Source organism: Pieris napi, chromosome 12, assembly GCF_905475465.1.
Source record: "Pieris napi chromosome 12, ilPieNapi1.2, whole genome shotgun sequence".
In the NCBI taxonomy this organism is placed as follows: domain Eukaryota; kingdom Metazoa; phylum Arthropoda; class Insecta; order Lepidoptera; family Pieridae; genus Pieris; species Pieris napi.
In genome coordinates this window covers 5,922,238-5,935,791 of record NC_062245.1, presented here as the reverse complement: position 1 = coordinate 5,935,791, position 13,554 = coordinate 5,922,238, and the positions used below count along the sequence as shown (strand labels likewise).

Here is a 13,554-nt window from a genome sequence, read left to right as displayed (position 1 = left end):
GCAGCTGGTTCCACGTAGTAGTGGCGTGGCAAATATTGCCTGAAATAACGCTCATTTGTAGAACGACGGACATCGAGAGGTGGGAATTCGTATTCTGTCTCGAGGTCCGACGATGAAACTCAGCGGCGGGTATTAATCCGAATAACTCTTCTTTGTTTTGGGTATCAGGTATGGTTGGATACACCCAGCTTGATGTAAGGAGGGATCTGTTACTCGGTACCTATTTGAGAACATAATGTAGGTTAGAGAGGTTGGGGCTGCGAGCACCGATTAACCACACTTGGCATGGGAAACTGCAACTATTGCTGGCTGTGTAGTGGGCACTCACTTGCTCAGAGATTCTCCACTTACCACCACATTGCGCACACTTAATATTGTTACGGTAAAAACTGACTTATTCAGCTTAAAACTAACAGTATTGGCGAGCGATTCTTATCCCTGAAGTCGTAGGTTCGATCCCCCGCTGTGCATTTAACACTCGATCGTACGGTGAACGAAAACATCGTGAGGAAACCGAATACTTTAGACCCAAATAGTCGACGGCGTTTGTCAGGCACAGGCTGATCACCTACTTGCGTAATAGAAATACACACGACACAGATACAAAATCTGTGGCCCAGACCTAGAAGGTTGTAGCCATTGTTTTTTTATTGGAATCATAAGAGTGTACAATGTGTACATTGTTATGGGCTAGTTTAGGTTATTTTTTAAATAAATAATCATATTATTTGTACCACTTCGATAGTATCGTTTTAAAATTCATCAAAAATGTTGTTAATTCTATAAATCTTAAGTTCTAGTTTAAGCTAATTGAGATCACCTTTATTGGGTACTTAAGTTTTTTAGCTAAGCGTGAGTTGACTTGGAGAGTTACACAATAATGAAATTACGTTTAAATAAATAATATTTTTTCTCTGTCATTGTGTATTTGTTACGCAACATGCTTTGACATTACGTATTGAAAAGCTTGCGCCCACGCATGCAGAAGACGTGCAAATAGTTCTCATGACATGGTACAAGAATTGTATGGTGTTAATATTACGTAATTAGAAATAAATAAATGTTCTCCACGTTCGGTGGCTTTTAGAGGCTTATCGTATACTATTGAATACGGTCGGTATTAACGGTATTGTTATACGGTCTTACCGTATGACATTTTATCGCAATTATTGTTAGTAGACCTCTGACAACTCCTGACCATGCTTGTGGCAGCACAAAATGTGAGAAACGAATTATACCGCAAATAGATGTTTTTTACATATTTGTTTTTGGTAAGTAAACTGTAAATATGGCTATTGAACAATGTCTCTATATGTTATCACAATTACTGTTATATATTATAAAGCTTACAACTACTGACCATGCTATACCACTAAACGTTGTAAACGATTCAATCCGCATTTAGATGATTTTTTATGATTGTTTTTTTGAAATGAACTCTAAGCATTTATATAGAATAAGGTCACTTATCTCTGTTTTCACACACATATTACCATCATAAATATTGGTTATTTTAAGTTATAAAACCGCTGATAACTCTTGACCATGCTCGCTATAGCTACCGTCGCCAACATTTTAATTTGTAAATAGATTATTAAAAAATTTATTTATTTAAATGAGCTTATTGTCTTCCCCAAAAAATTATCTTAACTCAATCTCTACATTACTTGCCTAAAATTTGATAATGATAATGTTTTAGATGGAACGAATACAAAATTAAATTGTCAAAATGTGCCGTACTCACTAAAACTTGATACCGTATTATTCTTCTAGCGTGAGTATCTCTATTTCAAGAATGCGTTTGGGAATCTTCGAAAGCGGACATGCAATTATAGTCTGTATGTATTTGACTTAAGAATGTTAAAATAAGTTTAGTGATTGCCGTATGGCGGAAGTTAAAAGCGAAGTGCTGTTTCCTAGTGTTGTTATGTACAAGCCAAAAACAAGTACCTGTAGTCTATGATCCTATTAGTATCGTTTGGTTATTAGTGTAGGTATTATTATATTTAAGATCAATACGTTAATTCGCGTTAACTAAATACAACTTTAACTAAGAGCGAACCAATTCTTAAAAGGCCGGCAACGCACTCGCGAGCCCGAAAAACTGGCATTTGCATAACTCTAACATAAAAAGCCGATATTTGAGCTTGACATTATTTGAATTTAATAAACCTATACCAAACATTTCAAAAACCACATAGGTACATATCTTACTTTTGTAATATTGAGCTACACTTTATATACATAATATATATTATTATTAAATACAAATGTTAAGTATTTCAGAAGCGCTACATCCAATAATAGGCAATATAATCTATAGACTTTAGATAGATGCCTGGACCGCAACGCCAATTGTTTAAAATCAAATACTGTCAAACAAAAATAGTTACTAGCTATTTAGTAAAGATATAAATACATTTACAATAGATCAATGTTCAAAGTGTTGTTCCCCATTTGTGTTCCATTTTTAAAGTCATTTCCGTTGCACTCTGTCCTAGATTTATAATATTCAGTCTCGTGAAGCGTGTCTTGTCCTGTCGGGGTAATTCTTAGAATGGCTTAAATAATAAAACTAATTATTGAGCAAGCTTATTCCCGCTTACTTTACACATGTCTCCGAACGCTTATGCCTTGTAGCACACAATCAGTAAGAGTGTAGCTTTCACTGATTAGCGCTACCGACGGCGATACAACTAATTTTATCACCACCATTTACCATGATTCACTTGTTGCCCATCTCCGTAGAGTATTCTTTATATTTTAGTGAAAAACGCATTGTTATATTTTAGTAAAATGGTGTGGCGTTACAACCTATTTTAGGTCTGGGCCTCAGATGTCTGTTTCATGATAATTTGTCAAAAGGCAAATAGGTAAACAGCCTCTAGTGATTGAATCACGCCATCGACTTTCTGGTTGTAAGGCAAGCCGGTTTCCTCTCAATGCTTTCCTTCACCTTTCGAGCGAATGTTAAATGTGCACATAGAAAGAAAGTCCATTGGTGCACAGCCGGGGATCGAAGCTACTAACACTACATTGCTCTATTGTATATGTTTTATTTAAAATAAAATAAAGTTGATAAAAACACACTAAAGCATTACAATTATTGTTAAAAAGTTGTAATACTGCTGTCAAAAAGCTCCATGTTCAGGTATATATATATATTTCAGAAGAGTCAGGAATGAATCGCGTTTATACGGCAAATTGAGGTTTGATATTTGTTTATTTAAACATTTTCGATAAAAAAACACAATATACTTGGCCCATTTCCGTAAAAATAAATTGTTTAGCGCCTGTTAAAAATATTATCGCAAATGTAAAGTCGAACAACAATAATTCGATCATTTAATAATATCTGGGTTTAAGATTATCTCAGATTGACGCCAAAGCGTTATACTGTATTGTTATTGAAATTAAAAAAGAACCTACGTGATATTACTTCAATAAATTTTATGTACATATACGAAAAAAATGTCAACGAGTCATAGTCACGTTCCTACTTTTAAGCACAAGTAAAAAAAATATTGTATGTATATTTTAATTTTAAATTAGATCTGTGTCGCATGCGCACTTATGAGTATTGTTATAAATTTATGCAAACTTCAATAGGAATGTTGTACTCAGTTTTGTAAGCGTTCTAAAATTGAATATGATGTAAAGTGATTTTGATGCAGAAATCTATATTAAAAAAAATATAATTAATATTGTCAGTCATACATAGTATGAATTATAATTAAACAAATGTAAAAAACTACTCAGCAGATTACTTATAAGGTTGCAATTTAAAAAAATATTTATACTTTTCGAAACCGCAAATAAATTGTAAACAAAAATTTCACAAAATACGAAATCTTGTCTGAATTAGGTTTTCATGATCTTATTCATAAATTTATAATTAATACCGATAAATATAATTCGAAATACAGTAAAAGTGAGTAATAACATTTATATTTTTTTGCTCTGGCTTTTTTTCTCCTAATATGAATATGTACACAGAAGCTGATCTTGACCTGCTTTATAATAGTAAAAAAAAATATTTTTATAGTTTTATATGAATTACAGGTAACTCAATATCTCAGTCCCAACCTATTGATTACGACAGTGAGTGGTCTCGGGTTCGGCGCCAAGCAGAAGACGGCACTACAACAATCACTTCTACTACAGAAGAAGAAAAGCCAGCTCGGAATTTACCCAAATACGCCCTGTATAATGCCACTGGCAAGTAGTTTTTCAATTCAGACGTTCGTGGCTTTACACGCATTTTTATTTGTATATTTTATTTATAAACTATATTATAACGTATCAAAATGAGTGGAATAAGTTTTATATATAAAAAAGCTAATAGTTGCATCAGATTTAAATATTTTCCAAAATATATGTAGTAGGTATGTACTATGTACTTTAAAACAGCTTGTTTAATTTTTGTACTATCAATTTAAAACATTTATTGATTGTATTTTAGAAGAAGTGGCACTTCATTTCACTGCGGATCATTTTATGTTGTCCTGTTTTAATAAATAATCATTAATTCCAGGTCCGCCAGGCAAAGCAGCTTTACTATACTCCACAGGATGGCCAGAGCTCAAGTGGGAGGATGGTACCACCACAGTCCTTGACACTCCAGTGGGGGAACCAACTGTGAAACCAACTAGACTATATACAATACTCGTTGTGAGATTTGCTGACGGCGGTAATACTCGAGACAAGGTATTTTATTTGAACCACTAGAGAGAAAGATTGGTCACTATTTTAGTTATTCAAAACATTTCTCATCTATAAAACCTAATCATATTTTTAAGAATATTATTCCAAAAAACATTGGGATTGTGCAGTAACCGGCCTATGAGCCCTACTCTCATCCCTGAATAGGTTCAAACTTCGTCTGCGCGCCCATGGACTTTTCTATGTGCTCATTTAACATTCACTCGTAGGATGAAGAAAAGGAGGAAACCAACCCAAAAATAGATCCAAAAATTCGAGGGCTTGTATCAGTCCCAGAAGGTTGATGACCTACTCGCCTATTAGAAAAAAAAAATCACTAGGATTAGGACAAGAACATAAATCTTGGACAAGAACAAATATAAAGGACAAGAACAGGTATCTTGGACAAGAACAGATATCTAGGGCAAGAACAGATATCTAGGACAAGAACAGATATCTAGGACAAGAACAGATATCTAGGGCAAGAACATATATCTTGGACAAGAACAGATATCTTGGACAAGCACTAATATACAATACAAGAACAGATATCTAGGGCAAGAACAGATATCTAGGACAAGAACAGATATCTAGGACAAGAACAGATATCTAGGGCAAGAACAGATGTATAGGACAAGAACAGATGTATAGGACAAGAATTGATATCTAGGATAAGAACAGATATCTAGGGCAAGAACAGATATCTAGGGCAAGAACAGACATCTTGGACAAGAACAGATATATAGGACAAGCACTGATATATAATACAAGAACAGATGTATAGGACAAGAACAGATATCTAGGACAAGAACAGATATCTAGGACAAGAACAGATATCTTGGACAGGAACAGATATCTTGGACAAGAACAGATATCTAGGATAAGAACAGATATCCAGGGCAAGAACAGATATCTAGGGCAAGAACATATATCTAGGGCAAGAACAGACATCTTGGACAAGAACAGATATCTAGGGCATGAACAGATATCTTGGACAAGCACTGATATATAACACAAGAACAGATATCTAGGGCAAGAACAGATATCTAGGGCAAGAACAGATATCTTGGACAAGCACTAATATATAATACAAGAACAGATATCTAGGGCAAGAACAGATATCTAGGGCAAGAACAGATATCTTGGACAAGCACTAATATATAATACAAGAACAGATATCTAGGGCAAGAACAGATATCTAGGACAAGCACTAATATATAATACAAGAACAGATATCTAGGGCAAGAACAGATATCTAGGGCAAGAACAGATATCTTGGACAAGCACTAATATATAATACAAGAACAGATATCTATGGCAAGAACAGATATCTAGGACAAGCACTAATATATAATACAAGAACAGATATCTAGGGCAAGAACAGATATCTAGGGCAAGAACAGATATCTTGGACAAGCACTAATATATAATACAAGAACAGATATCTAGGGCAAGAACAGATATATAGGGCAAGAACAGATATCTTGGACAAGCACTGATATATAATACAAGAACAGATATCTAGGACAAGAACAGATATCTAGGACAAGAACAGATATCTAGGACAAGAACAGATATCTTGGGCAAGAACAGATATCTAGGGCAAGAACAGATATCTTGGACAAGCACTGATATATAATACAAGAACATATATCTAGGGCAAGAACAGATATCTTGGACAAGCACTAATATATAATACAAGAACAGATATCTAGGGCAAGAACAGATATCTAGGGCAAGAACAGATATCTAGGGCAAGAACAGATATCTTGGACAAGCACTAATATATAATACAAGAACAGATATCTAGGGCAAGATCAGATATCTAGGGCAAGAACAGATATCTTGGACAAGCACTAATATATAATACAAGAACAGATATCTAGGGCAAGAACAGATATCTAGGACAAGCACTAATATATAATACAAGAACAGATATCTAGGGCAAGAACAGATATCTAGGGCAAGAACAGATATCTTGGACAAGCACTAATATATAATACAAGAACAGATATCTATGGCAAGAACAGATATCTAGGACAAGCACTAATATATAATACAAGAACAGATATCTAGGGCAAGAACAGATATCTAGGACAAGAACAGATATCTAGGGCAAGAACAGATATCTTGGACAAGCACTAATATATAATACAAGAACAGATATCTATGGCAAGAACAGATATCTAGGACAAGCACTAATATATAATACAAGAACAGATATCTAGGGCAAGAACAGATATCTAGGACAAGAACAGATATCTAGGGCAAGAACAGATATCTTGGACAAGCACTAATATATAATACAAGAACAGATATCTAGGGCAAGAACAGATATCTTGGACAAGCACTGATATATAATACAAGAACAGATATCTAGGACAAGAACAGATATCTAGGACAAGAACAGATATCTAGGACAAGAACAGATATCTTGGGCAAGAACAGATATCTAGGGCAAGAACAGATATCTTGGACAAGCACTGATATATAATACAAGAACATATATCTAGGGCAAGAACAGATATCTTGGACAAGCACTAATATATAATACAAGAACAGATATCTAGGGCAAGAACAGATATCTAGGGCAAGAACAGATATCTTGGACAAGCACTAATATATAATACAAGAACAGATATCTAGGGCAAGAACAGATATCTAGGGCAAGAACAGATATCTTGGACAAGCACTAATATATAATACAAGAACAGATATCTAGGGCAAGAACAGATATCTAGGACAAGCACTAATATATAATACAAGAACAGATATCTAGGGCAAGAACAGATATCTAGGGCAAGAACAGATATCTTGGACAAGCACTGATATATAATACAAGAACATATATCTAGGGCAAGAACAGATATCTTGGACAAGCACTAATATATAATACAAGAACAGATATCTAGGGCAAGAACAGATATCTAGGGCAAGAACAGATATCTTGGACAAGCACTAATATATAATACAAGAACAGATATCTAGGGCAAGAACAGATATCTAGGGCAAGAACAGATATCTTGGACAAGCACTAATATATAATACAAGAACAGATATCTAGGGCAAGAACAGATATCTTGGACAAGCACTAATATATAATACAAGAACAGATATCTAGGGCAAGAACAGATATCTAGGGCAAGAACAGATATCTAGGACAAGAACAGATATCTAGGGCAAGAACATATATCTTGGGCAAGAACAGATATCTAGGGCAAGAACAGATATCTTGGACAAGCACTGATATATAATACAAGAACATATATCTAGGGCAAGAACAGATATCTTGGACAAGCACTAATATATAATACAAGAACAGATATCTTGGACAAGCACTAATATATAATACAAGAACAGATATCTAGGGCAAGAACAGATATCTAGGACAAGCACTAATATATAATACAAGAACAGATATCTAGGGCAAGAACAGATATCTAGGACAAGCACTAATATATAATACAAGAACAGATATCTAGGGCAAGAACAGATATCTTGGACAAGCACTAATATATAATACAAGAACAGATATCTAGGACAAGAACAGATATATAGGGCAAGAACAGATATCTTGGACAAGCACTGATATATAATACAAGAACAGATATCTAGGGCAAGAACAGATATCTTGGACAAGCACTAATATATAATCCAAGCCAATACTCGCCTATTAGAAAAAAAAAATCACTAGGATTAGGACAAGAACATAAATCTTGGACAAGAACAAATATAAAGGACAAGAACAGGTATCTTAGACAAGAACAGATATCTAGGGCAAGAACAGATATCTAGGACAAGAACAGATATCTAGGACAAGAACAGATATCTAGATCAAGAACATATATCTTGGACAAGAACAGATATCTTGGACAAGCACTAATATACAATACAAGAACAGATATCTAGGGCAAGAACAGATATCTAGGACAAGAACAGATATCTTGGACAAGAACAGATATATAGGACAAGCACTGATATATAATACAAGAACAGATGTATAGGACAAGAACTGATATATAATACAAGAACATATATCTAGGGCAAGAACAGATATCTTGGACAAGCACTAATATATAATACAAGAACAGATATCTAGGGCAAGAACAGATATCTAGGGCAAGAACAGATATCTTGGACAAGCACTAATATATAATACAAGAACAGATATCTAGGGCAAGAACAGATATCTAGGGCATGAACAGATATCTTGGACAAGCACTGATATATAACACAAGAACAGATATCTAGGGCAAGAACAGATATCTAGGACAAGAACAGATATCTAGGGCAAGAACAGATGTATAGGACAAGAACAGATGTATAGGACAAGAACAGATATCTAGGGCAAGAACAGATATCTAGGACAAGAACAGATATCTAGGACAAGAACAGATATCTAGGGCAAGAACATATATCTTGGGCAAGAACAGATATCTAGGGCAAGAACAGATATCTTGGACAAGCACTGATATATAATACAAGAACATATATCTAGGGCAAGAACAGATATCTTGGACAAGCACTAATATATAATACAAGAACAGATATCTAGGGCAAGAACAGATATCTAGGGCAAGAACAGATATCTTGGACAAGCACTAATATATAATACAAGAACAGATATCTAGGGCAAGAACAGATATCTAGGACAAGCACTAATATATAATACAAGAACAGATATCTAGGGCAAGAACAGATATCTTGGACAAGCACTAATATATAATACAAGAACAGATATCTAGGGCAAGAACATATATCTTGGACAAGAACAGATATCTAGGGCAAGAACAGATATCTAGGACAAGAACAGATATCTTGGACAAGCACTAATATATAATACAAGAACAGATATCTAGGACAAGAACAGATATCTTGGACAAGCACTGATATATAATACAAGAACAGATATCTAGGGCAAGAACAGATATCTTGGACAAGCACTGATAAATAATACAAGAACAGATATCTAGGGCAAGAACAGATATCTTGGACAAGCACTAATATATAATACAAGAACAGATATCTAGGGCAAGAACAGATATCTAGGGCAAGAACAGACATCTAGGGCAAGAACAGTTATCTAGGACAAGAACAGATATCTTGGACAAGAACAGATATCTAGGGCAAGAACAGATATCTTGGACAAGCACTAATATATAATACAAGAATATATATCTAGGGCAAGAACAGATATCTAGGGCAAGAACAGATATCTTGGACAAGCACTAATATATAATACAAGAACAGATATCTAGGACAAGAACAGATATCTAGGACAAGAACAGATATCTTGGACAAGCACTAATATATAATACAAGAACATATATCTAGGGCAAGAACAGATATCTTGGACAAGCACTAATATATAATACAAGAATATATATCTAGGGCAAGAACAGATATCTAGGGCAAGAACAGATATCTAGGACAAGAACAGATGTATAGGACAAGCACTAATATATAATACAAGAACAGATATATAGGGCAAGAACAGATATCTAGGGCAAGAACAGATATCTAGGACAAGAACAGACATCTAGGGCAAGAACAGATATCTTGGACAAGAACAGATGTATAGGACAAGCACTAATATATAATACAAGAACAGATATCTAGGACAAGCACAGATATCTAGGACAAGAACAGATATCTTGGACAAGCACTAATATATAATACAAGAACATATATCTAGGGCAAGAACAGATATCTTGGACAAGCACTAATATCTTGGACAAGAACAGATATCTAGGGCAAGAACATATATCTTGGACAAGAACAGATATCTTGGACAAGAACAGATATCTAGGGCAAGAACAGATATCTAGGACAAGAAAAGATATCTTGGACAAGCACTGATATATAATACAAGAACAGATATCTAGGGCAAGAACAGATATCTAGGACAAGAATAGATATCTTGGACAAGCACTGATATCTTGGACAAGCACTGATATATCATACAAGAACAGATATCTAGGGCAAGAACATATATCTTGGACAAGAACAGATTTCTTGGACAAGCACTGATTTATAATACAAGAACAGATATCTAGGGCAAGAACAGATATCTTGGACAAGCACTGATATATAATACAAGAACAGATATCTAGGGCAAGAACAGATATCTTGGACAAGCACTGATAAATAATACAAGAACAGATATCTAGGGCAAGAACAGATATCTTGGACAAGCACTAATATATAATACAAGAACAGATATCTAGGGCAAGAACAGATATCTAGGACAAGAACAGACATCTAGGGCAAGAACAGATATCTTGGACAAGAACAGATGTATAGGACAAGCACTAATATATAATACAAGAACAGATATCTAGGACAAGAACAGATATCTAAGACAAGAACAGATATCTAGGGCAAGAACAGATATATAGGGCAAGAACAGATATCTAGGACAAGAACAGATGTATAGGACAAGCACTAATATATAATACAAGAACAGATATCTAGGACAAGAACAGATATCTAGGACAAGAACAGATATCTTGGACAAGCACTAATATATAATACAAGAACATATATCTAGGGCAAGAACAGATATCTTGGACAAGCACTAATATCTTGGACAAGAACAGATATCTAGGGCAAGAACATATATCTTGGACAAGAACAGATATCTTGGACAAGAACAGATATCTAGGGCAAGAACAGATATCTAGGACAAGAAAAGATATCTTGGACAAGCACTGATATATAATACAAGAACAGATATCTAGGGCAAGAACAGATATCTAGGACAAGAATAGATATCTTGGACAAGCACTGATATCTTGGACAAGCACTGATATATCATACAAGAACAGATATCTAGGGCAAGAACATATATCTTGGACAAGAACAGATTTCTTGGACAAGCACTGATTTATAATACAAGAACAGATATCTAGGGCAAGAACAGATATCTTGGACAAGAACAGATATCTAGGACAAAAACAGATGTTTAGGACAAGAACAGATGTATAGGGCAAGAACATATATCTTGGACAAGAACAGATATCTAGGGCAAGAACAGATATCTTGGACAAGAACAGATATCTTGAACAAGAACAGATATATAATACAAGAACAGATATCTTGGGCAAGAACAGATATCTTGGACAAGAATTGATATTTTGGACAAGAACAAATATCTAGGACTAGAACAGATAGGGCAAGTGAGAGAACACAAGCAAACGGTAAAAACTAAAACTAAACAGAAACTTAAATCTCATTAAGAGCGTAATACACTTATACACAAAATTACAGGTAGTAGGAAATTGTTATGGAATATAATATATCAATGTTCTCATCAATGTTAGTAATTAAATTGTAAAAGTGAGATAGCCTATTCACAAGTTAAAAGTATTATATTTGACATTCCTAAAATTAATATTTTATCAAATTTAAATAGCACATACATGGTTTTAGATAACCCTGGAGTTCAGCTTCAAGCAATCAGCTGGTTGGTGGACAGCAGTGGGTGTTGAAGTGAAGCGAGGGTTAGCCACAAGTGGCCTCAACTTACCAGGCCCCAGCCCCTCCAGATGCTCCTTCAGCTGTTCTGGGAAAGGCTTATCACTGTTCCCTACCGTTGGTCTACGCGTCTGAGGATGCTTCTCTTACATTTCGGAATATCCAGGTACACGCGCATTTTTTTATGGGACGCTCGCTGAATGAAGTTCAGCTCTGCCCATGGACACAAGCAACCTCGGCTTACAGTTGTGTTGTCGGCCTATGAGGGAATTGCCTGGGGTATTAGTTGAATGTTTAAAAAACTGTTTAAATGTTTTCTACTCACTGAACAATAATTAATGGTATTAGAATCATTTTATACAATGGGAACAAGAGAAAACATTTTTTTATTTATTTAAAAGAAATTCGTGTTTTAGATGCAGCCATTTATGGACAGTACTGAGAAATTCTCGGATGCATTTGACTGCATTGGATTTACTAGTGTGCCCATATGGTAAGTTAAGTACAGGCAAATCTAATGAGCAATTTTAATAGGTACTATTCCTATGAATTGAAATACTGCAGTATCAACATATTTGTGTCTTTGACTGTTTTTGAAAATCGTATTTTTATAACATTCTTATAATATATGGAGAAATATATTATAAGAATGTTTGTGCGTTCGAACCTTGGCTGTGCATCAATTGATTGTTTGAAATACCATGAAAGAAAACATGGTCAAAATATGTCTTGAACAACATGTCGAATTAAGTCATAGTAAGCTGATCACCTACTTGACTATAAAGAATTACCATGAATTGAAACGTAGAAATGTTTTTTCATTGAGGGTTATGGAGCATACATACTAAATATTAAAACATTTTCAGGTCTGGTCTAATGGTAACATTTATAATGCTTATTGGTCTATCTGTGTCCATAACTATGATATTGGATATAAAAACCATGGACAAATTCGAAAATAGTCGCAGCAAACAACTGACTATAACTGTTTCTGAATAAATGTTTTAAAGCGAATTACAGTAAATTTGTTAGCGAATGTATTTCTAATTAAATAAACTATATTGTATTGAATTAGCTAGTTGGTAATGTTGGTAAATGCCAGTTATAAAAATTAAATAGTACAATTCAATTTACTTGCTAAAGTATTTCCTAGTATAGATTGTTTGATAAATGGTTATCAATTTATGCATATCTAATTGAGATGAAAATGTAAATGTTAATATTAATAAAAGGTTTTTATTTATGGCTTTTATTTTAGTGATAAATTCTATTTTTAAATGAAATTTAAAAATACATTTAAAATTTATAATGTTTTTATTTATTTAAAATTTATTTTAAAATTTATAATGTTATTTATGAGAGTTTGGATATTTAATA

General features: G+C 34.2%; 1 long non-coding RNA gene across 1 annotated transcript; it reads left to right on the top strand.

The window, feature by feature from the left end:
* The first annotated feature begins 12,230 nt into the window (after positions 1–12,230).
* On the top strand, positions 12,231–13,195 carry LOC125054566. Its single transcript, XR_007117726.1, has 3 exons — positions 12,231–12,343; positions 12,594–12,670; positions 13,044–13,195. It is a non-coding gene; the product is annotated as an uncharacterized LOC125054566 (long non-coding RNA).
* Positions 13,196–13,554: the final 359 nt, after the last annotated feature.